Here is a 27,278-nt window from a genome sequence, read left to right as displayed (position 1 = left end):
TTTTTTAAAAGCCGGAAAAAAGCGGTGGACATTTTTATTTAAATGCCGCGGGGGATATTTAAATCCCCCGCGCATTTCCCTACTACGACTCATGAAATTTACATGCCCCTTCCGGAAAAGGGGCCAGTGTAGACGAGCCCCCTCTATATAATTTCAATCACTCCTTAACAGCTCTCCCCTCACCTGCTAAATATTTATCAGCAGGGTCTACAGAATAAAACTAAATTAATAGAATACTAGAACTGGAAGGGATCTCAAGAGGTCATCAAGTCCAGCCCCTGCCCTCATAATGGGACCAAGTACCATCTAGGACTAGGTCATCCCTGATCGATGTCTAGCTAACCTGCTCTTAAATAACTCCAGTGATGGAGATTCCATGATCTCCTTAGGCAATTTATTCCAGTGTTTAATCACCTGGACAGTAAAGAAGTTTTTCCTAATGACCAACCTCAATCTCCCTTATTGTAATGTAAGCCCATTGTTTCTTGTCCTATCATGTCAAAAAGAACAATTTTTCTCCCTCCTTGTAACATCCGTTTAGGTACTTGAAAACTCCTATCCTATCCCCTCTGTCTTCTTTTCTAAACTAAACAAATACAATTCTTCCTGTCTTTCCTCATAAGTCATTTTTTTTGGACCTTTAATCATTTTTCTTGCTTTTCTCTAGACTGTCTACAATTTCTCCACATCTTTCCTGAAATATGATGCCAGAGTACTCCAACCAGGCCTAATTTGGAGTATCTGGACCAAGGTGGGTTTTTTTTAAAGTAAACTACAGCCATGATTTCAAAGCACTGTGGAAGAAAACCTGGCTTCACTGACATCAAAGGCAAAACCCTCCTCTCCTTCAGGATAGTGGTAGAAATGTATCCCTTAGTCTGGTGCTGCTGAAACAAAAAACAGGACTATGTAGCACTTTAAAGACTAACAAGATGGTTTAATAGGTGATGAGCTTTCGTGGGCCAGACCCACTTCCTCAGATAAGAGTGGAAGAAAATTGTTATATGGTTGTGACAATTTTCTTCCACTATTTGATCTGAGGAAGTGGGTCTGGCCCACGAAAGCTCATCATCTAATAAACCATCTTGTTAGTCTTTAAAGTGCTGCACCTTCCTATTTCTCCTTCAGGCTGCAAGCCCTTCAGTGTAAAACGCAGAGGTGCTGGAAAGAAGCCTAGGGCAGGGCGGCGGCTGCGCAGCGTAAAGGAGACGCTCCGTCACCTCACTGCTCTACCTGGTTCCTGTGGGTCACAAACAAGGGTTTCGCGTGAGACCCCCCCCCCCCAGACGCCAGAAAGGCGATTCGCGCTGTGCTGTGGCCGCTGCAGCAGCCAGGAGACCACTGAGATCCGTGCCAGAGTCACAGCCCAGCGCCGGCTGGGGCCGCGCTCGAGACTGTGGCTGCAGCAGGCAGGGCCGGGCTGAGACTGGGCCGCTGGATCAGGCTCTGCGGGGATGCACTCGGGCCGTAGACAAGCAGCTGAGGGGCCTCAGGATTAGCGCTCTGCGGCGCATGACAACGGGCCAATCAGAGGCGCGCTTAGAGGGAAGCCGCCCTATGACGCCATCAGTAGCTATGGTGGATACGCTTACTGTTGCCAAGGCCTGAAAAGATGATAGGCGGGACACCCCAAACGCTTTCACCAATGACGTGCGCGCTTCATTAAGACTGACACCTTTCAGGCCCAATAACGTTTCCCTCCGGCTATAACCTGCACGGGGCGGTGCAAGCTGGGGATAAATAGCGTCGCAAGCTGTGCCGGGTGTGCCCGTGTTGCGTCTCAGACAATAACTAACTGGGGGCGGGGCGTTGCATTTGTGGGTGACTTGGACACCAGTCAAACGCCTTCCCTCTGGCCGGGACCACACGGGAGCCGCTGTGCGTGCTTGATTGACGGTGATTTTACCCAGCTGAGCTAGGTAGTGCTGCCGGCGCGCAGTGACGCACCAACGCAGAAGTCTCTTTTAAGACCCGCAGCTTGGTGGGCGGGACTTTGTTTTGTGACGGGCCCAGCATTCATCCAATGGGTGGGAGAGAATAAAAATACAACCCAATGAAGGGTGCGGAAGAGCCCGAGAGTTGGGCGCGTTCTCGTCCAACGGCCTGGGTGTATAGCCAATGGGGAGAAAGGAGGAGGCGGTGCCAGACAATGAGTTAGGTGGAAGATGTATGTGACTGTCAGTGAGTGTAGCCAATGGGTGGGGAGATGGCGATGATGCCAGCCAATTGAAGTCGCAGAAAGGTGGGTATTGATGTGATAGGCAAGGGTTGTGGCTAATGGGCGGGGAGACTACGGAGACGCTATCCTATTAACAGTACGGAGGGGTGAAAAGAGGCGAGGTGTGTGATCGGCAGGAGCTGCGGCCAATGGGGGCGGACGCTGGCGCAACCCTGGCCAGTGAGCTGCGCAGGGGGCGTCACGGAGGCGTGTCTCGGTGTGTTTGGGTTCGTGCTCTCGGGGGGAGGGAGACGGCGACGAGGAAAGTTTTTATTTTTTAAATTGTATTTTGTTTCTAGTTTCTGGGGTTCGCGCTTCCCCTGCGGGTGACGCGGGTGGGTGAGAGGAGCCGCCCCCGGCGCTGAGGAGAACGGAACTACGCGCACCTCGGCGGTGAGTACGGGACAGGCCCCCCAGGCACAGGCAGCGCGGCGGGGGTCTCCGTCCGTCTCCCTGGGGCCCCGCGCTGCGTCTGTTCCCCCGCCCTCAGCGGGAGGGGTGGGGGCCTGGCTGGAGAGCCGCCCCGCCCGCCAGGGCTCCCTCCGGGCCACTCCTGCCTCGGAGCCGCAGGCGGCCGCTCGCTGGTCTCTGCCTGGGCGGTCCCGCTGGCTGCCCTCGGCCGGCTGGGGACTGAGGCGGCGCGCGCGGGGCCGGAGGGTGGCCCTAGGCCGGCGGGGTTTAACTGGTGCCCGAGCCCCGCCCCGTGCGGAGGGAGGGGCGGCTCCAGGCTCAGCCCGCGGGAGCCGAAACGGGAGCCGAGGCCCTGTGTGGGGCCTGCAGCGCTGCTCTGCCCGCGGCGTGCGAGGCCAGCTTGACCCGGCACGGCCTCGGCAACCGGCAGCGCGCGGGCCAGCGCAGAGCCTCAGTTGCCGCCGCGTAGCGCGCTGCGGGCCCCAGGGAGCGAGCAGGAGACTCTGAGCCCTGGCGGGTGGTTCTGCTTCCCGGCCGCCCCCAAGCAAGCCGCCAGCAAACCTCCAGTGGCTGGAGTTACCCCGCTCCGCTGCGTGCGGATGCGCTCCTGAGGTTATGTCGGTAGCACTACCGACCACATTGGATTTGTTGCATACGCGGCTGGTGGAATGAGTTTAGAGGCGGGAGGAGTAACCGAATTGAAGAGGAGTGTCCCAAGCCAAAGCCACTTTTCAGAGCTATTCCTGGCATAGGAAAATCCGAGGCGACACATTGCTAGGGCTGCTTCTCTCTCACTCTCGTGCCTGCTTTGTGGTGCTCCTTATGTTAATATATACGCTCTATGACTACATAGGGAAGTAACTGAAGTCACCTAATTTTGTGAGGCGTGGGCATGTTTTTTTTGTTAACTCAAGCCAAAAAATAAGTGGTCATGCTGAGGCCCCTCCATTTGCATTCACAGTCATACATGACCCTTCCGTTTTACTGTCCCAGTTTAGTTTCTATAACAGGGGTGGGCAATAATTTTTGTAAGGGGTGGGACACATCACCAATTTTGGTGGTAGTGGTGGCTGGCTGTGGGGCAGAGGAGCACATGAGATCTCTTGCACCTGCCCAGCAGAGGCACACAATGCCTAGAGGGAATTGCTAGTGTTTTGAACTGCTGGCCGTTCCCTCTGGAGCAGTGTACCCCTGATGGGGGGAGGAGACTCCATGCACTCTTCTGACCCTGGGTCTTGATTGGCCTGGAGGCAGGGCGCAGCGCTGCCAGCTGCAGACTGGATCAAATGGCTTGGCAGGCTGGATTCAGTCCCTGGGCCATATATTGCCCTTTCTATGAAGAAGCTTTTTTAATGTCAAAGTATATCTTGCTTTTTTAACTTTTGGGTTTAATATCCAGATTATTTTGAGGTGTCTGTACAAACTAGGGATGTTAAAAAGTGCTTAATTAGGTAACCATGTAACTGTTAAGTCTTAGCATTTATTCGTAATGGGCTCTGCAGTATAAAGTTTTAACCCCCGGAGCTGGGCAGGCAGCAAGTGTGCACTGGAAGCTGGCTCTCAGCTGCTGACTCCACTCCTGGGGAGGCCTACAGCATGGGGCGGCAGCTCACTTCCACCTCCTGCTCTGCTCTTGGGGACCCAGTTGCCTCCCTTGCACTGCTGCCTCTGATTCAGGGTGGGTTGGGGGGGAGAAGAAAGAGAACAGGGTGAGGGGTGGTCTGGATTGAGGGGAGGAAGGTGTCCTTAGCCTTAGCCCAAGTCCCTGCCTTGAAGGACCCAGGCAAGGCGGCTGGTTAAATCTGCTAGTTTAAAAAAAAAAAAATCAGTGTACCATTTGTCTCCTGGGCTATGTGTAGCAGTGAACAAAATGAATATTGTTGTTTGCGGGATTTGGCACTAAATCTTTTTATTACAGCCTAGCTATAGAAATAGGCTGCTTTTTGTACTCTAGGTAGCTGTTACTGTCAGACAGATGAAGCTGCCAATATATATTTCTGTTTAGGCCTTGCCTGGTTGAGCGTAAGTCAACAATTCTCTGATTTCTGACCTTTCTATTTCAGTGTATAATAAAGGGTGCTCTCCTGATACCAACAACAATAAAGTTGATAACTTTTAGAAAGATCTCTTTGTATCCTTCAACTATGTGAACTCTTACCTGTATGATCAGCAAAGGAGCAGATTTGTTTGCAAGTGTTTGATAGTTCATTCCATTTGTGAAGCAATGGATATAGAAGAAGAACATATAGCATTTAGATAATGCTTTGTATTTTTTGAAACAAGGGACAAACAATCCGTATTCACATCACCCTTCTCGCATATTGAGTCCAGTGATATTGTTAACTTTGTCCTATGGCATGGACATTGTGGCTATGTCTACATTTGCGGCTTCTTGCGCAAGTAATATGCAAATGAGGCTAAGCATGGAATATTGCTGAGCCTCATTTGCATACCTAATGAGTCACCATTTTTTTTCAGAAGAGGCTCTCGCGCAAGGAGTGTCTACACTGCCCCTTCTTGCGCAAGAAAAACCCTCTTGCGCAATGCCGTTCTTCCTGAAAAGTAAATAGGTGTAACGGCATTGCACAAGAGGATTTTTCTTGTGCAAGAAGGGGCAGTGTAGATGCTCCTTCTTGCGCAAGAGCCTCTTCTGAAACACATGGTGGCTCATTAGGTATGCAAATGAGGCTCAGCGATAGTCCATGCTTAGCCTCATTTGCATATTACTCGCGCAAGAAGCTGTGAGTGTAGACATAGCCTGTGGGAGAGGGTTCTGAAGCTTTTATTTTTTCATGAGTACTAGGAGTTGTAATCTCATCTTGGATAACTCTTTGTTTACAGTGTATTGAACTATGGAGATGACCTTTACTAGTTTCACCAGGTCTGTATGGATCACATTTCTGAGGGTTGGCAGGCTCTTTAGTTCAGAAATCAAGCTAAGAAATACATTTAAATGATTGTCACTCATCTACACAAAATCTGATGAATTACTTCTGTAGAAAAGTCTTCTGAGTTTGTTTCACTGTTTTAATCTTTATGTAGTTAAATGAATATAACTAGAAACTGGGGGGGGGGGGGGAGGAAGCTCTCTTAACCAGTGAGTCTCTTTTGGAATGGGGAAAAATATATAATCAGATTTAGTGAAAAGGAATGGAAGGTACTATTAAAATATAATGGAAGATGAATGCCATGAGAGAGAGGAGTCAAAATGAAAGTGTAAAATGATAGGCAGCAAGAGGATCCAAATACAAGCAGAGAAGGCAGAAGATCAAAGGCCAGAAAGCTAATTAGTGGATCAGAGGTTAAGAAGTCAAACTGAAAAATGAAGGGGTGATAGTTGGGGAGGGAGGGCAGCTTAAGCAGCTTGACAGAGTATTTGGAAAGAGATGATACAGTAATGACATATTGCTTTAAAGAGAAATGAAATTGAGTTCTGAAGAAAGGTAAAAGTCCCCTACACTTATTTAAATTTACTTTTTAGAAATTCCGTCTCATAATTCATCACAGTCAGTATTAAGAAGCATTCTAAGGAAAACTGGTGAGAATTCTAGTACAGTCCTAAACTACTTGGAAAAGGTAAAGACTGATCTACTATGGAAGACATGATGAGTTCCCTGATGTTCCAGAAGCACTGTAGCTCAAAAATTTTTTTTTTTTTTTTTTTTTTTTTTTTTGTATAGAGAGCTTCTTCCTTTGTCTAGCTGACACATTCCTGTTTCTGCCTCCTATCTTAGGGCTAGTCTATGCTACTGAGGGAGATCAATTTTAAGTTAAATGAATAACGTAGCTGAATTTGACATACTTACTGCTGTCTCATCTCTGTGGTGCATTTATAGGAGATTATCTCCCGTCGTTTGCCCTTGTGCTTCTTGTTCCAGTGGAGTATGGGACTCGATGTCTAAGCGATCAGCCATTGATTTAGTGGGTCTTCATTACACCTGCTAAATCGACTCCTGGTGGATTGATCTCTACTTTCTCAATCCAGTTGGTAGAGGAGACATACCCTACCCTATGTAGTCCCACATAAGGCAACCCTTGCTAAATAATTGTCTCTGTTTTTGCCATACATACCTTGTTTCTGCTTTGAGGCCTAGTCTACACTGGGAGTTTAGGTTGAACTTGGTGGCATTAGGTCACCTTTTTTCCCCTAAACAATGAGTCCATACCACCAAGCCCATTTTGTCGCCTTTAAGGGCCTCTAAAGTCTGTTTCTGTACTCATGCTCTCACAAGAAGTAACTGCTAAATTCAACCTTGCATGGTTGACTTTCTGGTAGCGCAGAATCAGCGCTTTGAAAGTCAACGTTCTTGGCCTCTAGGCGGTGTCGTACGCTGTCCCTTGATGACTGCTCTGGTCACAACTTTCAACTCTAGTGCTCTCTAGGCGAATATGAAAAACCCCTGGAAATTTTGAATTTTGTTACCTGTGTTGCTGTTATGGTGAACAGACTTCAAAATAGGCAGCACTCCTGACCATGAGTTCCCAGGGTCACAGATGAGCACCAGCAGGGAGAGTGAGGAGATCCTGGACTCCATTACAGTGTCAGGAGAAGAATCTGTTCTTGCAGAACTACAAGCCAGCCAAAGAAATGCAGATATCTATGCCAAGATTGCAAAGGACATAGACAAGAGAGGATGCATTGAGAATGCCCAGGAGTACTGAGTGGAAAATAAAGGGGCTGAGGCAGTCATAACAAACAAAGGAGGCAAACAGGTGATCTGGAGCATTGTCCCAAACAGGCTGCTTTTAAGAGCAGCTGCATGTGATCCTTTAAGGCACGGGGTGGAGGGAGATGGAAACAGTTTCCCTAGCCAGTGTATGGATTCTTCCCAAGACGCTCAGGTAGCCTCAGGCAGCAGCATGGTGGAGGAGGAGAATGGTCAGCAGGCAAGTAGGGTAATTGACGTCACTGAGAGCCAAGAACTTTTTATAACCTTGTGAGATGTTCTGGTAGAGGGAGGATTGTCTCTATTCAGTCACTGATTCCCCAGGAGGGCACTTTTATTGAGTTCACATTTTTTTATCCTGCTAAAAGTAGCGTGTGATTTGTGACATCCACTGTGCCTGAACAGTGTGGGGGTCCCTGGAGAAACTTGTCCCTCTGGAGACACAGCAAGAAGCCTGCATGCACATCTCCATAAAGCTCTCATAGAGGAACTCTTTAATCATTCTCACAAGGTTTCTGGAGAGGCCTGTCTTATTCTGTCCTCCTGGTAGGACACCTTTCCATGCCAAGCCACCAGAAAATGGTCTGTTGTCATTGCAGCACAAAGCATTGCAGCATCATGTCCAGGTTTCTGGCCACATTCAGTCAGCATCTGCTTCCTGTCACACTGTGATTTGGAGAAGACTGATACCTTGCATGACAACTTGGATGAAGTAGGGGAGGCTATTAGCTGATTCTCTGCAGTAAATCTCCATTTGCTCTTTCCCATTGAAGCATGGTTTGAGCCGCTGTCTTGCTGCCATGCCTGGATCCCTTCCCCTCACCTGCCCACCTGCTTCTGGGGGAAGGAAAGTTGAACTCTCCCAGCAAATGGGTGGTAGTCCTGAACACACTGGCAATGTGTGAGTCCCTGCCCTTACTCCACTGCCACACCGGGACCCTCTCCTCTGCCAACCTGCAGACTTATGCCCTGACCTGTCCCTTACCATGCTTGCCACCAAACTGGGTCCAGCTGCTCCACTAAGAACTCTGAGGTGTAACTGCTGCATAGTGGCTGCTTAAAAGCATAACTATGGCCTTGTACATAACTCATCCCTATTGTCTTTAGACACATCTTCATTTTATTTGAACACATTGTAGAGCATAATACCTACTCTATCTCCTGTAAAGTCTGCCCTTCATTTCTTGTTACAGTGTGAACAGCAGTGAGCCTGCTGCACACTTCCTCGGCCCCTCCAGCTGGCACAAATCCACAGGCAAAAAAGGTTAGGGAAGAAATGGTCAAGGTGCAAATGCAATCTGCCAACTTGGACACAGAGCACATATGTGAGTGGAGGAATACGTTGGCGGTGGTGTGAGCAGAGCATGAGCAAAGGAGAGTGGGGAACTGTAAATGAAGCACCAGGAGAGAGTCTTGTCCCTGATGGATCTCATAGAGACTTTCCAAGATGCCTATCTGAACAAGCACCCCCTCTAGTCCTTGCAGACCAACTTTTCCTCCTCTGGAGTTCCATAGAACACAGGGGTGGGAAGGATCAAGGGCAGCCTCACATTCAACCCCCTAGGGATGCATCACAAAGCAAGAGGCTATTCTTGCAATTGTGATAATCCTGGACTCCTTTTCTGTCCCTGTTGTGTTCCCTAATTAAAAACACATGGGGGGGGGGGGAATCTCTTTATTGCTTGTGTTAAAGGGGAGGGAGATTACAGGCATGCACACTGAATACAGAGGTACTTCATTGAGAGCAACATGCATAACTCTCAAAACTGGCCATTCATAATGCTGTGTTTCAATGCCTCTCTTATTTGTACTACCCCCTCACTGTACTCTCCTTATTGCCTTGGTGTCTTCATAAAATCTACAGCTAGGTGCTGTGCCTTGACATTCCACCCTGACAGATACATTTTCCTCCCTTGCTCTCACAAATATTATGGAGCACACAGCGGGGTGCTACCACAATGGGAATGTTGTGTTTGCTGAGATCTAACCTAGTTGTAAGACTGTGGAACCTTCCCTTTAAAAGCACATTCTACCACCATTCTGCACCTGCTCAGCCTGTAGTTGAATTGCAGTCCAGGCTGCCTGTGTATGGCTTCATGAGTCACGGGAGCAAGGGGGAGTAGGCTGGATCACCAAGGATCACTATTGGCATTTCAGTGTCCCTGATGATAATTTTCTAGTCTCAGAAGAAAATAGCAGCTTGCCGAAGAGGCAGGAGTTCCTAAAGATGCACACGTCATGCACCTTTTCCAACCATCCCACACTGATGTCGATAACATGGTCCTTGTGATCCAACAGCACCTGCAGCACCAGCAAGAAGTACAGCTTGCAGTTTATATATTCCTTTGCAAGGTGCAAAGTTGGGGATGTGCATTCCATCTATCACCCCACCACAGTTAGGGAACCCCAGTGCAGCAGAGCTCTTCACTATGTCCTGCATATTTCTCAGTCACTTCTCTCCGTCGCAGAAGGGTATTGATTGCATTGGCTATTTGGATTACAACAGCCCTCATTGTAGATTTCCCTACTTATAACTGATTTCCAACTGACCAGTAGCTATCTGGTGTTGCAAGCTTACACAGGGCAATTGCCATTTGTTTCTTCGCTGTCAGAGTGGGTCTCATTCTGATATTCTTGCACTTCAGGGCAGGAAAAAGTAATTCAGACTTCCATGAAAGTGGCCTTAATTCAAATAAAAGTTTTGCAGCTGCTGCTGATCTTCTCATATTCGCATAACAATGCAATCTCCAGTCTGTGCTTGTCTGACAGCACCAGAACTACCCACTGCACAGTTTGGTTCCAATGTGTGCTGGGAACATATCCCAAAATAGAAAGCAGTGCAGGCACTGTGGGATAGCTACCCGCAGTGTCAGTAGCCACCCTACTGGGGAGACACTACTTCAGACTATGTTGAAATCTTGCATGCAGTGGGTTCATGCACCTTTGCTTTGACTTTACAAAATGGGGTGCTAAAAAGTACAATTTAATAATTTTTACCTTATTTCGTAGTATAGGCATGGTCTAAGATGGTCCGAGAAAAGAGTGCATGTTAAGTCACTTTTCTAAGATCAGATAGTGTGTTCTGAAGTTCTGTGATATTCTCCTTTGGAATTAAGTGTATACTGTATTTAAAACTTTATGAAAGCAAGTAGCAAAAGGCAGGTCTTTAAACCAGTTAAGTTAAACTGTCAGAAAACCTTGTGTGCCTGCTATAGTTTTAAGAATGTATTATACTTGCTTACCTTGAATAATAAAATAAGAGCATCTGAGTAGGGTTTTGTGTCTCTTTACTGAATTGGTTTTAAGAGATGCATTTAACTATGCAAGTTTGTACATAAGGCCTGAGCTTCATACAATTGGAACATGCTTGGCTAATGAACCTGTGTGTGGACCAGTTACTGTAAAACTTTTAATTGTGAGCAAAATATTAATGCCTTGTCTAGGCACAGATTTTTGGACAAAGCTTGTGACTTTCTAAAAACAAACAGTTATTAATATTTCTAGTGCCATAGTGCCTAGGAACCCTAGTTGTGGACCACCATCCCACTGGGCTGCTGCATGCTGGAAAACACAAAACTGAAAGATGTGTTTTGCCCCAAGGAGTTTACAATCAAAGTATAAGACAAGAGATAAGTTAGATGTAGACAGGAAGGGGAATACATGGAAACAATGAAGAAGGCAAGCTTTGAGAGCTATCTGCATCCCAACACTTACTTAGCAAGTTAAATTTGTTGGCTTCTTTGCTAGAAGGGGTCCCCAATTGACAGGTGTAGTTGTGGAAAGTTGTTTCACAAAATTATTCACTGTGGTATGTCTACACTACAAGTTTTTTCTGTCAGAAAATATGCTAATGAGGGACTTATTAGCATAAGTCACAACATCATTAACATATTTTCTGCCTTTTCTTTTTGCGCAAGGGGTTTTTGTGCAAAAAGAAGCACAATGTAGCCACTTCTGTTTTACGCAAAAACCCTGTTTTGTGCAAGATCCTTGTGCCTCTCTACGACAGGCATAAGGATCTTGCACAAAACAGGGGTTTTGCGCAAATAGAAGCGGCTACACTGTGCTTCTTTTTGCGCAAGGGTTTTTTGTGCAAAAACGGCAGAAAATATGCTAATGAATCCCTCATTAGCATATTTTCTGACAGAAAAAACCTGTAGTGTAGACGTAGCCTGTGATTATTCTTTTTTTCATTTCTACTATGGAATTGATCCTAAAACTTTCGCAAACAGTGTTATTGCTCCTCCTGGAGAATCTTTGTATATCTTAAGGGATTTCTCATTTCTCTGTAGAATCTGCTTCAGTACTCAACAGTTCAATACTTTTGTGATTTGGAAGCTTTCATAATGATATTTTACGTAACCCTGATGTTTGCAAAAGAGAGAAAATCTGGACTGTCAGGCTTTTTCTGTACTGTGAAAACATTATTTCACAGGACCAATTTCATGTTGTTCACAAAACAATGCCTTAATAAAGATATGCTGAAGTTAACATAGTAGGTAAAATACTTACTAGCTATAGCAGCGTCTTGCACAATCTTTATGATCCTTTAGGGGAAAATAGTGTAGTTTTGAATTTTTGCTTCTGATTAAGTGCTGAAATTAGCCCTCTCTTTTTCTTGACTCCCAAGTAAATACAGTTGCTTAAATTCAAGAATGCCCTGTACACAGTAGGGGTTTTCCCGGTTATACTAATACAGTTAAACTTATGTAGTTATTTTGTGTGTAACTTTCCCCTATGGACATGCTTATTCCAGAATAAGAGTGGTCTTTTTCATTGTAAACCAGTTGTTCTCTACCAGGGATCGGAGGCTCCTTGGGAGCCCACAATCAGGTTTCAGAGGATCTGCCAAATTAGGATTGGCTTTGACTTGCTGGGGCACGGGACAGAATGCCAAAGCCCCACCACGACCCAGGGTTGAATTTAAAGCCTAAGCATCTTAGCTTCACAGCACGAGTCCCCAGGCAGTTGCCCTACTAGCTACCCCATATTGCTTGCCATGGCTTTTATATGCAGAAAAACAGTTGTGGCACAGGTGAGTTGTGGAGTTTTTATAGCATGCCTGAGGAGCTTCAGAAAAAAGGTTGAGAACCCCTGGTTTAAACCTCCTCCAAATGACATATTAACTATAAAAAGGCACTGTTATCCCAAAACAAGTGTGTCCACATAGGGAGTTAGATATATTAACAATAGTAATTTAAATTCATAACCCTTTCTGTACAGTACAGACAAGACACGTGTCTGAAAATAATTGTCAGTTGTGCGTTTTTCCATTTTTAGTAGATGCTTAATTTTCCACTTGTTTCTTCTGGAGCTTGAAATTAACATGACTTTATTAGTTTTCTGATAATGACCTGTATAGCATTCCCATATGTCTCCTGGTGAGTATATAAAGTCATTATTTTCATTTCTGATAGTTCACCGTTCTGGGGAGATGATGTTTTTTCAAATTAAAGTTTAAAAAAATTCTAGTTACTCTTTATGACCAGGCTTCAACTCTGGAGTTTTGGGTGCAATATTCTATCTATTGGCATGTTTCCCTTAATGTCAAATTTTCCTTGCTTGATTGTGCCTTAAAGCGCTTTCATTTAAGAAAAAAAAAACCAACCAAACACACTCTTAAAACAGAGCATGCAACACATGTTTTCATAATCATACTACCACAAATATGTCATGAGGTTTTTAGATAAAGTAAATCTGGGGTGATAAAATTAACCACACGACAGAGGAAACAAGAAAGAGAAGCCTGAAAAAATAAACTTCTTTTGCTGCCGTTGGTATAAGTATAGAAATTTCACACTGAGACTTAATGCAGGTTAGCAGAAAAGACCTTTTATGATGTGTGTCAAGAATACACTTTTAATTACGATTTCAAGATTCACATGAAAGAAAATCTCTAAAGAATACAGGTGTACACAATTGACAGTCATGCTTTGTTTAATGAATGTTTACTTGGTAAAGTGTAATGGCTCATCCACTATAGCAATGTGTTTTTTAAAACATAGATTTCAAGGACTATGAAAGCTAGCCATGAAAGACGTTCTTCATGATTTTAGAAATAGTTAAACATATTTACTTGATTAAAATATATTACAGGTGTGTTTTGATAATTCTTATGCAGACTAAGATGTCTGTTACATGGAAAGTATCAATATTACACAATATGGTATTTTTTATTGTGATTTTTATTGTTTTGTGTGTGCGCATGCATGCCTTTTCTTTGTCTGCTGTTTGGTGAAAGCTTAGGCGTGGTTCCAAGTGTGCTTCCTGACAATTAAAAATGCAGATGAGTCTCTTTTTTTTTTTTTTGAGGAAGATTAGAGAGAGAAGTATTTTACAGTGTGTGAGACAAGGTACGTGAATTGCCAATGGAGTCACAAATATAGATGAGGAAGAAAATCTTTGTTTCAAATCCTAGTTGCGATGGAGAAGTCTGTTTCTTTAAAGAAGGTAGTAACTCTTCCTTTGCTATCTTCCCCACCATTCCCCTCTCAATATTAGGTCCATGTGTTTTGTGGCTTTTAAATGAATAGAACTAACGGTACCCTTAACAACAATTTCAGATGTTGGTGTGATATTATGTAAGCCCTCGAAAACAGGATGTGGCACTATAGTTTAAAAGTAAAATTTAGGAAAAAAAATTAAGTGCTGTTCTTTAGGGATCAGACTTTGGTTTTGGGCCATTTCTTAAGTTCATGCACCCTCTGCAGATAGTACAATAGCAATGTGCAGGATAAAGGAAGTTGTATTTTCAGAAGTGTCTTTTTTTTTTCCAAGTAAAAGTAAAGAATCTCTATGTCCTTCCATTGATTATATTCATTTTTTCTGAATGAGACTTATGTAGAAGTATGTGCTACAAAACCAGTCTTGCTCATCCATATATCAGAAAAAGAGCTTTCCTGTAGAGCTAGTTGACTACTAGTCACAAACATTTCTTTAAAGAAGCTCAAATAGAAGTTTAGATTAATGTAATAAACCTGTTTGGAAGGAAACATGTGTAGATTTGGTGGAAAAGAAATGTACTTAATTTATTAACATTCTAGCTTCCATCATTTGGAGAATATTAGCAAAAAAATTTCTTCTGATATATTGGCTATATACTGGAACCTAAAACAATATGGCCAAGTCCAGATGTTAAAAGTTTGATTCTTATTCGCCACCTTGTTTTCTGGCATTTAGTGTGTACTTCCTTTATATATAAAAGCTTTTCTTTCCTTCATGGTTGCAGAACAATTTTTTTTCTTTAATGAAAGCTGAGATTCTCATTAGGAATGTAAAAGATTAACTGGTTACCCAGTAAGCATTAGACTTACTGGCATGCTTACTTGGTAAATGGTTAACCAGAGGACCGAGTCTGCAGGAGCAGCTTCCCCTGGCCATGGTGGGCCCAACGGGGCTGGAGAGCCCTCCCACTCCACTGCCCATGGCAGCACCAGAAAGTCTCATTAGGGATGTAAAACAGGGGTGGGCAATAATTTTTGGTGGGGTGGCCACTCCAAGATTTTGGTAAGTGGTCAAGGGCTGCACTTTTCTGTGGAGGGAGTGCAGAGTCTAGGGTGAAGGTTAGGTGCAGAAGAGCACACTGGGTAAGGGACTGGGGTGCAGGAGACGGCGTGAAGTCTCAGAGGGTGTTTGAGTGGAGGAGGGGGTTGTGACCTGGGTCAGGGGATTGAGATGTAGAGTCAGGGAGGGGATGTGGGTGCAGGAGAGGATTCTGGCCTGGGGAAGGGTGCCAGAGTGGGTACAGGATCTGGGAGGGAGATGTCTCCTGGGGCAGGGGACGCAGAGGGTTTGGATGGTTATCTGGGGGAGGGAGTTGGGGTGTCAGAGGCAGGCGCTGGCTGGGAGGAGTTTACCTAAGTGTCCCCTGGCCAGCAGCCCCAGCCTGCTTGAAAATACAGGCTGCTCCCTCCACATTGCTCTCAGCTCCGGCTGCCCTGTCTCGCAGGCCAATCTCTCAGCTCCAGTTGGCTGTCTGTTTCCAGCCAATAAGAGCTGAGAGATTCTGAGGTCAGTTCTTACTGGGTGGTTGTTTCTGACCACTAGAAGCTGAGGATTGGGCTGGGGGCAGGGTGATCTCAAAAAGCCTCCCCCTGCCTGCAGAGCAGAGAGCTGCAGGGTCTGTGTTAAACACAGCACCTGTGTGTGCCTGAGGATCCCTGGGGGTGGGGGGGGGTTGTCCGTGGGCTGGATCCTGTGACTTGGCGGACCGGATCCAGCCCCCAGGGCCATATTTTGCCCAGACTCGATGTAAAAGAACCCCGACCACTGTGGCCCACCAGCCCTCCACAGTTAACTTGTTAAACTATTACAATTAGATTATTTAATTTGTTAGCTTTTTCCCCCCCTCTAATTCTCATGCTGTAGCGTGATTCTAGCAACTGGCATTTAAGACAGACACATTAGATTGCAACACTGCAAAATATTCCATATTGTGCATTTATTCTTAGTTGACCTTGCATATACTGTAGTGATCTAGCTAGCTATTGCCATTGGCTGTTTGTGGCTGCCTCCTTTCGTGGGTTTGAAGAGGCTGATGAAGATGAAAATACTCTTTATCCTTCTTTGGTGACCCCTTTCTTTTTCACCTTTACCAGTTATCTGTTGTCCCTTCTGGACTCCTTTCCCAACCCTTTGTTGGTTATCTGGCTGCTCTCTTCTATTTCCACTGCCCTGGAATAATGGATTAAAATTAAGAAAAAAAAAAAAAAAAAAACTTCCTAATGGTGAGAAATCTCTTAGGATTTGGAGAAGTGTCTCAGGAAAGAGGTGAAGTCCCATTGTCTGAAACATTGACCATATGCTATAAGGAACAATTTGGTAGCACAGCACCCTAAGACATGAATAAATTGACATAATAGGTCTCTTCTGTCTCTCAATTCTATGTTGTTGAACATTGGGCGAGCATATTAGCTGAATGTTTTTGCTTAAAATATTAGCAGTGAAACCTTATTAACCTTATTTATTTCTAAATTGTTAATTCACTGAGATGAATAAGACAAATTAAAAAATACTATTACTATTTGGAAAGGAGATTTTTATAGATGGGGAGATAACAGGCATGCAACACCCTCTCTACTTTAAGGAAATTTACACTGGTGTAATTAAGTTCATGCAAATCCCCCAACATAGAAGTGCTGTACCAGAGCAAAGTGGTGTGTATATTAGTGGAACTTAATTTGGTATGTTACCAAACACATAGCTAAATACGGAGTTGTATCAGTTTAATTAAAAGGTGTAGTGTTATACAAACTGTTTTTAATGAAGTGGTGCATGGATGTTCTTGCATCATTTATTAAACCAACTAGATCAAGTCTTGCTCGGATCCTTAACTCAATAAGGTTTCTCCTCTCTTTCCCCCCTCCCCCCCATTTAAATCATTATGCTGGGCTGGGGGGTTCAGTATGCAGGCTGTCCTAGGGAGAGAGAGCAGACCCAGCCCTGGCTCATTGCAGCACCTTGGGGCCAGGTGAGAAGCACCTATCTGTGGCCCCTTCCGCTGGCATAGCTGAGAGAGGGATGCATGTCCAGACAAACACACAGACAAACAAACACAAATAGATAACTCTCAAATATATGGTAGATAGCTGTCCATTTCTCCACTCCTGTCCCCTGCTGCCCCAGTGGTGTGTTAGCTGTCCTGGTCCCCATCTCTGGCTGCTTGCTGCCTCCTTCCTGCGGTCATTCTGCAATATAACTGTCCCTTCTGCCAAATCCTTCCCTTTTCCATTTTATGAGAAACAATCAAATTCCAGGCACATCCAATTGTCCTGGCACAACCAACCCCTTAATTCGCTTTAAATTATGATAAGAGAAAGCTGCATACCAAATTTGGTGGTTTTAGCTTTTACTCTTTAGGAGTTCTTGAACACATGGACTTACGGCTGGACTGGCAGACATGTAGTATTAGATGAGAAGTTGTACTTGTACAGATGTAAGTACTCGTGCTGTTTCAAAGTTTTTCACTTCTAAAAGAGGTCAGAGAACCTCACTGGAAGTGTTTGAAAGGAAATTTTAATATTTCAGTCATAGAGATAGCGTAGGGGAATAATACAGATGGGCACATATTGCTATCAGTGAACATTTCATGCTTGATGGATCGCTGAGATCCTGTCCAACTCTAACTTTCCTGACTCTTTGACATAAGTTTTTTCCCCATAATTTCTCATTTTTATTTCTTTTTTCTTTAAATTATCACCTTAGTATTTAAAATGAATATTTGTCCTAAATACAGATTTATTAATGAGATTAACATTTCTAGTTTCATGTGACCTTATTTTGCTTCCATAAAATAATTTGTGTGTTATAAGCAGTTTTAGAAAAATGCTGACCTTTTTTGGTTTTTCAGACATTATAATATGATCATACACAGGGCTCGACGATCCGCGGTGAGCCCTGCTCGCCAGCCGCATTGTCCAGCGATCTGCGCATGCGCAAATTGCCCGAACCCGGCTCTTCCGCAGGCGAGTAGATTACATAGTTTGTTGAGCCCTGATCATACAAGTTGCAGCTCCCAAAATTAGGATTCTCTGGCTCCTGGACCCAAGAGCCCTGGGAGGCTAGCGGCAGGAGGGCCAGCATCTAGTAGTAGGACTGGGACGCCAGGTGGCCCGTGGCCCATGGCAGCGGGGGGCTGGCTGGGACAGAAATGGAGCTGGCACCATTGAGGGATGGTGGGCTCAGGGGCCAGTGGTGGGGAAACTTTCCTGGTTCAGCAAAATTGGTCCCCAGGGTGCCGGAGCAGGGAGGTCAAACCTATGTAGGTTTTTAGTTCTATGCTGCAGTTTATTTTTAGGTTTGGGGTCTAAAGGTGCTTAATTATGATCTTACAGTTCCTAATAGAGATGGATCCAAATTTCAAAGTCTATCTCCAAATCTGAACTTTTTTTTTTTTTTTTTAACATTGAGGTATTGTAGAGGCATAGTTTGAATCCTAGGTTCTGGATTTGTCTGTTATCAAATTCACAAGGTTTCCAGATTGGGTCTAAGATTTTGTCTTGGACCATCAAAACTATATGCCAGACATTAGAAGATGTATTCGACATTGCTCGGGTCCTTCACTCAAATAAGTTTTTTGTTTTTCTTCATTTAAATCATTGTTCTGGGGTGGGACTGGAATGAGGGGTTCAGTATGGAGGCTACTCCTGAGGGAGAGAACAACCTCAAACCTCTTTCACCACAGCAACTTGGGGCGAGATCATGAGCACCTGTCTCTGGCTGTTTCAGCTGCAGCGGGCACATCAGAAGAAGGGGTGCATGTCTTCCAGTTGGGCGACAGACACACCGATAAACAGACATACAAACAGACAAATTCTCTGAAATACATAGTAGATAGCTGCTGCTTTCTCCATCCTTGCTACCTGCTGGCCCGGTGAAGTTATAGCTGTCCCAGTCCCCATCTCTGGCCCCTTGATGCCCTCCCTGTTATCATTCTGTAGTATAACTCCCTCCTGCCAGACCCCTCCCTTTTTGTTGTATGAGAAACAAATTCTACACACATCTAATTATTCTGGCACAATCAAACTCTTACCTAGCTCTAAGTTATGATTAGAGGTGTATTAAGTCTTACCGTTGGTGGTGTATTAAGTCTTACCGTTTAGGAGGAGTTTTTGATCAAATGGACTCACAGATGGACAGACACACACATTTCTAAAATTAAAGTAAGAAGATGTAAGAGGGTAGAGCACTTTAAGTCCAGGTGACTAAAATTATTGTTTGAAAGACTCAATTTTTAAATGGTGTTGAGGCTTTTAAAAACTAACGTGAACATTTGTGCTGTCTCGGGTTTAGATCACAGTTATGAGCGCCTCAGTTTTTGGGATTCAGTTCTAGATACTTTCAAGTCTTGGTGTCTGACCCCAGTAACCACCAGCCATGTGTGGCTATTTGGCCATTTGTTGCGGCTAGTTGGCTTGAACAATGAAGCTATTTGTCCAGTTGTGTGGCTAGTTCACTATAGCATTAGCAACTAGTGTTACTGCTTCAGAACTGGTTGGACACCATGGTTTTAAAAGGACCTTCCCCTCTTCCCCTCCTCCCCCTGAAAGTTCTAAGTAGGGATGTAAAATCCTGGTTAATTGGTTACCTGGGTGTAAACAGGGATGCACAGGGGCTGTTCCAGCCAGGTTGGACTACCTCTGCCCACAGCACACTGGACTGGGCCTGCTACATGCAGGGGGCTGATCCAGCCTCCACCAGTTAACTATAACTAGTAAGTCTCCCTCATTAAGGGTTATCCATTCATATCCTTAGTGTTTACACAGGTGCAGCTTAGGGCTTGTCTATACCAAGACGCTTTATCAAATGGTGCAACAATACCCCTTGATTGCAACTGTGTACGTGAAAACACTAGAATGGATAAAGATAATGATTTTTTTATTTAATTCAGATTTTTATTTACATGTTCCAAATTCTTTACTTTCTCCTCATTTTATAACCAAAAATTACTAAAGTTGGATGTAGGTTTTGTAGTATTTTTTTTTACAACTGATTTAATAATTATTAAAATTTCAAAGTTTACACATGTTTTCCACAAAGATGTTTCATGCTTAAAATACTCATCTATGCTAACCAAGGTTTCATAGTACTCTTACTGTGAAAATAACATTAAAATACAGTACATGTTATATAGGTAACTAGCATCCTATATTCTGAACTTCTATTAGTTAAAAGATAAAATAAAAAAGAACAAGTTAAAAATCACCTAGAAGAGTTAGATGCCTGCAAGTCACCAGGGCCTGATGAAATGCATCCTAGAATACTCAAGGAGCTGATAGAGAAGGTATCTGAGCCTCTAGCTATCATCTTTGGAAAATCATGGGAGACAGGGGAGATTCCAGAAGACTGGAAAAGGGCAAATAATAGTGCCCATTTATAAAAAGGGAAATAAGAACAATCCAGGAAACTACAGACCAGTCAGTGTAACTTCTGTGCCAGGGAAGATAATGGAGCAAGTAATTAAGGAAATCATCTGAAAACGCTTGGAAGGTGGCAAGATGATAGGGAACAGCCAGCATGGATTTGTAAAGAACAAATCATGTCAAACCAATCTGATAGCTTTCTTTGATAGGATAACGAGTCTTGTGGATAAGCGAGAGGCGGTGGATGTGCTATACCTAGACTTTAGTAAGGTGTTAGATACTGTCTCATGATATTCTTATCAATAAACTATGCAAATACAACTTAGATGGGGCTACTATAAGGTGGGTGCATAACTGGCTGGATAACCGTACTCAGAGTAGTTATTAATGGTTCACAATCCAGCTGGAAAGGTATAACAAGTGGGGTTCCCCAGGGGTCTGTTTTGGGACCGGCTTCATCAACGATTTAGATAGTGGCATAGAAAGTACGCTTATTAAGTTTGCAGATGATACCATGCTGGGAGGGGTTGCGACTAATCTGGAGGATAGAGTCATAATTCGAAATGGTCTGAGGTAAACAGGATGAAGTTTAATAAAGACAAATGCAAAGTGCTCCACTTAGGAAGAAACAATCAGTTTCACACGTACAGAATGGAAAGTGACTGTCTAGAAAGGAGTATGGCAGAAACGGATGTAGGGGTTATAGTGCACCACAAGCTGAATATGAGTCAGCAGTGTGATGCTTTGCAAAAAAAAGTAAACATGATTCTGGGATGCATTAATAGGTGTGTTGTGAGCAAGATACGAGAAGTCATTCTTCCACTCTACTCTGCGCTAGTTAGGCCTCAGTTGGAGTACTGTGTACAGTTCTGGGCACTGCATTTCAAGAAAGACATGGAGAAATTGGCGAGGGTCCAGAGAAGAGCAACAAGAATGGTTAAAGGTCTAGAGAACATGACCTATCAAGGAAGGCTGAAAGAATTAGGTTTGTTTTGTTTAGAAAAAAGAAGATTGAGAGGAGACATGATAGCAGTTTTCAGGTATCTGAAAGGGTGTCATAAGGAGGAGGGAGAAAACTTGTTCATCTTGGCCTCTGAGGATAGAACAAGAAGCAATGGGCTTAAACTGCAGCAAGGAAGGTTTAAGGTTGACTACCCTGACAGTTAGGAACTTTTTCCTAATGTCCAACACTGGAATAAATTGCCCAGGGAGGTTGTGGAATCTCCATCTCCGGAGATATTTAAGAGTAGATTAGATAAATGTCTATCAGGGATGGTCTAGACAGTACTTAGTCCTGCCACTGTCCAAACTGGACAGTCCCTACGTAAAGCAATCAATGGACACAAAACTGATATTAGGAATGGCAACATACAAAAACCTGTACGGGAACACTTCAATCTTCCTGGACACACAATTGCAGATCTAAAGGTAGCCATCCTGCAGCAAAAAAACTTCAGGACCAGACTTCAAAGAGAAACTGCTGAGCTAACCTCAAGATGATTCTTACCAACAACCACAGGACATACCACACTAATACCAACCCTGGTACCTTCCCTTGCAACAAACCCCGTTGCCAGATTTGTCCACGTATTTATTCTGCTGATACCATTATTGGACCTAACCAAGTGAGTTATAAAATCAAGAACACATATTCCTGCGCATCCAGAAATATAATCTATGCTATCATGTGCCGAAAGTGTCCGTCTGCTATGTACATTGGACAAACATCTCAGACACTTCGCCAAAGGATTAATGCCCACAAAACAGATATCAGACAAGATCACAAAGAAAAAACAGTTTCTTGCCATTTTAACCAGAAAGGACACTCTCTCAATGACTTAACCACCTGCATTCTGCTACAAAGACCTTTTACATCTGCACTTGAAAGGGAATCCTCTGAACTGTCATTCATGTTAAAATTCGACACTCTCCAAAGAGGATTGAACAAACACTTGAACTATCTTACACATTATCAAGATAGCTTTCCCAATTATCACCTCTAATACCATTAACTCACAAACATCCCACTCTCCCCACCTCTAATATCGTCAATTCACAGACACTTACCTTCCTTCCTCCACCCCCCTGCATCCCCCTCCTGTTCTGAAATGTGATTTGTCCTTTTCATATGTGTTCATTTTTTTTAATTGTATCCTTTGGTATATATGGTTGTGACTATTTTCTTCCACTATTTGATCTGAAGAAGTGGGTCTTGCCCACGAAAGCTCATCATGTAATAAACCATCTTGTTAGTCTTTAAAGTGCTACATTGTCCTGCATTTTGCTTCAGCTACCCCAGACTAACACGGCTACATTTCTATCACTGCTGAGCTACAGTTCATCTTCAAGTTTGACAAAATCAACTCTGGATTAAACAAAGACTGTGAATGGCTTGCTAACTACAAAAGCAGCTTCTGCTCTCTTGGAATTCACACCTCCAGATCAGCTGCTAGAAGTGGGCCTCATCCTCCTTGATTGGATCCACCTCCTCATCTCCAGCCTGATCCTGGCCTGCATATTTATACCTGCCTCTGGAAATTTCCACTACATGCATCTGATGAAGTGGGTCTTTGCCCACGAAAGCTTATGCTCCTACACTTCAGTTAGTCTATAAGGTGCCACAGGACTCCTCGCCGCTTTTGAATGAAGAAAATGTCTCTAAAGTTTCATATCTCCTAAGTGTTTTCAGAATCAGAGCCTTTTATTTTCTATCTTTTTCTTATAACAGTTTTATAAAATTCAAATAACAGTAGCAGCATTTTAAAATCCTCAATATTTGTAATTTGGGCTAAGATATTAAAAAGTGAATATTTCAAGTGTTTAAATTCTGTGTATCTAAACTGAGCTATTTTAAAGAAGGTACTTCGAACTAGGGATGTGAACTTATAGTTGAGTACATGGTTAACCAGTGAGCCCTAGTGTGATTTTTTTTTTTTCTTCAGATACATGTTTACAGAAATAAATGCATTTTAACATCCCTAGACGTTACGTCAGTGCAAACTCCCAATGTATGTTCACTATATCAGTACAAGGCAGCGTTTTGGTGAAGTTATACCAGTATGAATTTTCTTATGGTGGACATCACAAAAATAATGCATGATTCAAAAGTCATTACATTGTGTGCTACCTATGAATGGGAATGGCTTCAGTATAAATAAGGAAAAGTATTTAGATTTAGGAACTGGCTAAAGAAATGGAGGGACAGTATATTTAAATCTGATCATGTTTAAAAGACTTCAGTAGCGCATGCTTTAAATAGTGCTTCCAGAATTAAAACTTTTTTAAAACGTTTTTTTTTCTCATTTCCTATTGATGTTTAGAAGGATGTTTTTGAATGGAGTGAGGGTTACACCATTAAACAAGTGCAAGCAAACTCTTTCTTCTTCCTCTGCATATTTGCTTGTTTGCTGCCTTATAGGTTTCAGCTTTGCTACTGCTGTTACTGATAAACACCCTCTTGCAGGAGATTATTATGGTGGCTGCAATTTAACCTCAAACAGCCCACCAATCCTGAACTGCATTCCGTGATAAGCATGTTAACTGGATGTTTCTGCTGAAATGATTAGTAGTGAAATAGTTAATAATGTTGACATGAATGTTCTTATCTTTAAGTTTCAGGCTTAAAGATGATCTGCCAAGGGGAGGAGGGTAAATAATAAATATGTCTGTCTGTCTTTATGCTTTTTTATGATAAATACGAAAGCTTGAATGGTGTGAAGATTTTGCTTGTTATGTTTAATATTAAAAATTAAAGTTGGTGTGGAAGATTCTCTGACCTACTATACCCATTGCCCTAAATCTTGCAAAATGTTTCCATGGTTTCTAATATTAGTTTTGCTCCACCAGTACCAGTAGTTTTAGGAATCCTAGTGTAAATGGTCTACTAATATCTTAGGCATTTTCATTAGACCGTCATCAGGCAGACATGGTATGTAAAATGCTGGCGGTAACTGATGTGGCCCATCTGATATGTTTTGATGTGAAAATATATATGAACTAGAAAGAGCTATGAAGAACTGAATTAGAAGAGTGGGGGCTTATGAATCAGACAAACCAGACTATGAATATATGTGGTGCTTCATTACAAGGGACAAGGAGAAGATACTAAAACCTAGATGTCATAAAGTGTGTCAAGTAACAAAGATTATGGCACTAAGAGAAAAGTGTTTTTTTTTTAATATAACTTTAGCATTTTGCCACTGGCATATTGAGCAATGATGGGTGCAGTAGTGTGGATGCAGTTGTTAGGTGCTGCAAATGTAGCTTCTGGTGTAAATGGAGGGAATTGATGGGAATTCTCTTTGTTAGAAATATGCCATGTAGATTAAAGCCCTAGTTCTCAACTAGGGGGAACATGTACACAGAAGTCATCTTTGAAGAAAGAACAACTTTTTTACATGTCTAAAATGAGGATGCTTAGGTAAGATGAGTAGAGCCCTGAAAATCCACGAGTATCTGTATCTGCATCTGCAGATGTGTATATGGATATTCACAGCTTGTTTTTGCGGCTACAGATGTAGATATCAATGTAGTATCTAGAACCCTGCAAATTTGCAGATATCTGCGGGTATCTGGATTCACAGATAATTTTTGCAGATGTGGATACCAATGTTGTATCTGTGCAAGGCTCCAAAGATGAGAACTGACAGGCTATTCAGTGAATCTGTATTAGCCAGGATGCAGGTAGTCGCCCATCATGGAGAAGCTGACAGGCTATTGACTGAGATAGCTGTGTCATGTGAGGTGATGAGACATATGATCTGTTGGCCTGAGATTGCAAGAGATGCTCATAGGACAAATACCATGAGGAAGACTTTGAAAAAGGTTTTTTTTTTTTTAGGAGGCTGAAGGACAACATGAAGCAGATTGGTGTCAACTTGGAAAATACACTTGAACAAGCATGATTAAAGATGTAGAACGAGTGGGAAACCTTTTTTGGGTTGGGGCCACTGACCCAGAGAAAAATTATTAAAAAAAACCCCACAAAAAACCCCTCCACACCAAACAAACAAACAAACCTCTCTGTGGTTCCTGAGTGAGAAGGAAGAAGATACTCCCCGCATTCTCTTTGCACACCAGAGCCTGGGGGACCCAGCTTAGTAGATTTTGTGCGCTCCATCCCCTAGAGGCACAGCTGAAGCACCAATATGTGTTCCCTGAGCTTTGGGAGCTGGATCCAGGCAAGGAGGTTCCCCACCCCTGATGTAGAACAAGTTGGTCCTGATGGACAAGATACAGTGAAGATGAAGAAGCTCACTGCCCACCTGAAGTGGGACTTCCAGTGTCACTAACACTGGGGTAACTGAGCCAGTATTAGCAGCGGTGTGAAAAGGCCTCCTACCGCTCCCATTGACTGGAAATGGCAAACCAGAATAATAAGAGCTGCGAGGCTCCATGGCTACATACCCTTTATGTAAACAAAGCGGTGCAGGCCACTGGCCCACTTTGAGAAACACTGCTTAATATAAATTGAAAACTAGTAACAGTATGATCTTACAGGAGCCAGGACAATGGAAGTTAGAAGGGAATGGGACTTTTGGTCAACACTTTTTCAGAACCTTGATTTAGTTTGCTCTTCAGGGACTTTAACAGAGGCTTCCTTTCTATTTAATATAAAGACCTTCAATTAAGATACTAGAGATAATGCCACAGACTCACTGGCTTTGTTTAAAAAAACAAGCAGGAAAAATCTTTTATAAATATAAAATACTATAAGACTTATCTGGGTTCTTCAGGGCAGAGAGCTGGCAGTATGGGGTGTGTGTGCTAGAGTCAGGGTAGAGCCTCTGGAATGTGGGGGACTCAGGGCAGGAGGCTGGGGGCATGGGAGGGTGCAGGAGTCATGACGGTCATGGTTAAGGAGGGGTGTGGGGGTGGAGGTGGCCTCTGGTGTCTTCATAGGGGCAGCTAGGACAGCAGGGACTGCACACCCCACCCACCAGTTTGTCCCTGAGAGCCAGCGAGCCCTCTCTCCCCTTTCACCTCTCCCAAGCTAAGGGATCCCAGTGGGGGCTGTCTCCTAGGGTGTGTCTAGACTACCTAGTTTTGTCGACAAAAGTGGACTTTTGTCGACAAAACAATACCAGCGTCTACACTACCGCGGAGTTCTGTCGACATAACGTCGACAGAACTCCGCGGTTTTGTCGACGCTGGTATACCTCATTTTACGAGGCATAACACTTTCTGTCGACAGAACTCTGGCTCCCCTCGTGGACCAGCTCCTGCTTGGCACCCTATGTGGTTACCTCTGATACAGCGGTAGCAGTGTGGTGTAGCAAGGGTTTCCTCGGGAATGAAGCCAGAGTGCACTGGCACTGCCCCCACCTGTGAGGACTATAGAATAGTCAACTAACCGATAAGAATTCATGAGGTAACTTGACTATTTGATTAACCGATATTTAACATCCGTACTTTGCAAGTCAGGCGGCTTCTTATTATTCCAGGCTATCTAAAAACTCAGGAGGCTAAGAGTACATTGGTTTACCATTTTATAATTTAAGGTTATTTTCACAACCATGGGAACTAGGAACAGTATTTCCTTTTCTTTAATAAAAGGAAAGCTGAGCAAGGAACAAATCTCTGAAGCCAAGGAATCTTGGCAAATTGCTGCTGAATACATACCTTTGATTCAGGGTCCATGAATCAAATTAGAAAATTTCCACCTTAAACTGATATAGGTCTAGAGTTAGTCAAGAAGTAATCCTTGGTTCCCAGAAAATAGCTACAAAGTGGAATTTAAATAGCGCAGATCCCTATTGTACTTGGTCTTTGCCTGCTTCTTAATGTGGAGTCAGAGAAATGGGCAATTCTGTTTGTGAAATAAGTGTAATACCTGATCACCTCAGCTACTTGCATTGTAGTTTCTGTTTAGCAAAGAGAGGTTAAAGTCCTTTGCAGTGTTTCTCTGCGTAATATGAATTGGCAGTCCCTGATGTAAATAGCTCCAAGTCACATGATCTGAGGGTCAGTGTCTTGCATGTGTGGAGTAATGACACAGTTTTTATATAGATTTCATTTCTGCTTGGTGCCCTGAGTGATCTTTCAGTATTCTTAACAATGACTTTCTAAAGCCCTGTCTATTCTAGAACCTAATTTTCTAGATCACTGTTGAAAATAGCTTTA

At 43.5% G+C, this 27,278-nt stretch overlaps 1 protein-coding gene across 7 annotated transcripts in view; it reads left to right on the top strand.

Moving 5' to 3' along the window:
- Nucleotides 1-2,192: 2,192 nt before the first annotated feature.
- TNRC6B (trinucleotide repeat containing adaptor 6B) overlaps nt 2,193-27,278 on the top strand; it is a 260,830-nt gene continuing 235,744 nt past the window's right edge. For 5 of the 7 annotated variants that reach the window (XM_075912600.2, XM_075913231.2, XM_089775498.1 and 2 more), the window contains exon 1: nt 2,446-2,611. The gene's annotated coding sequence lies outside the window, so the exon portion shown is untranslated. The other 2 variants (XM_075912508.2, XM_075912457.2) reach the window with 2 other exon arrangements.

This window comes from Pelodiscus sinensis, chromosome 1 (genome assembly GCF_052426305.1).
Source record: "Pelodiscus sinensis isolate ZL-2025 chromosome 1, ASM5242630v1, whole genome shotgun sequence".
Taxonomy (NCBI): Eukaryota; Metazoa; Chordata; order Testudines; family Trionychidae; genus Pelodiscus; species Pelodiscus sinensis.
The sequence above is the reverse complement of the archived record's forward strand: the minus strand, read 5'-3'. Positions and strand labels throughout refer to the sequence as shown.